Below are 666 nucleotides of genomic sequence, written 5' to 3' on the forward strand. Positions count from 1 at the left end.
CAAGCAACTGCCAAAACCGGCGGTCGTCATTGTTTCACCGCTAAATTTGCCAGTGAAGGTAACTGGAGAAGCTTTTTTTTTTTTGTTTTTTTTTTTGAACATTGGTCTAACAAAAGTTGTCAGTCTTCAAAAATGTTGTCTTTGAATTTTTGGGGTGTTTTTTTGCAGTTTTTTTTTATCCTTTTTTTCGGAAGCTGTTACGACGGAGGAAAGTGCTTTGGAGAAAGTTTTATTCAATAAAGCAAAAAAAAAAACTGCTTGCAGTTTCATTTTGCTTCTTTTGATGAAACGAAATGCAGAGAGATTTTTCACAAATAGAACGTTTGAAATGTCTTCAAATCCCATACTATCATGCATGACATAACTGTCAAAAAAGAGTAAGGATAAAATGTTATATATATATATATATATATATATATATATATATATATATATATATATATATATATATATATATATATATATATAATATATAATATATATATATATATATATATATATATATATATATATATATATATATATTTATTTATTTATATATATATATATATATATATATATATATATATATATATATATGTATATATATATATATATATATATATATATATATATATATATATATATATATATATATATATATATATATATATATATATATATTTA

Source organism: Macrobrachium rosenbergii, chromosome 15 (assembly GCF_040412425.1).
Source record: "Macrobrachium rosenbergii isolate ZJJX-2024 chromosome 15, ASM4041242v1, whole genome shotgun sequence".
NCBI classification, from domain to species: domain Eukaryota; kingdom Metazoa; phylum Arthropoda; class Malacostraca; order Decapoda; family Palaemonidae; genus Macrobrachium; species Macrobrachium rosenbergii.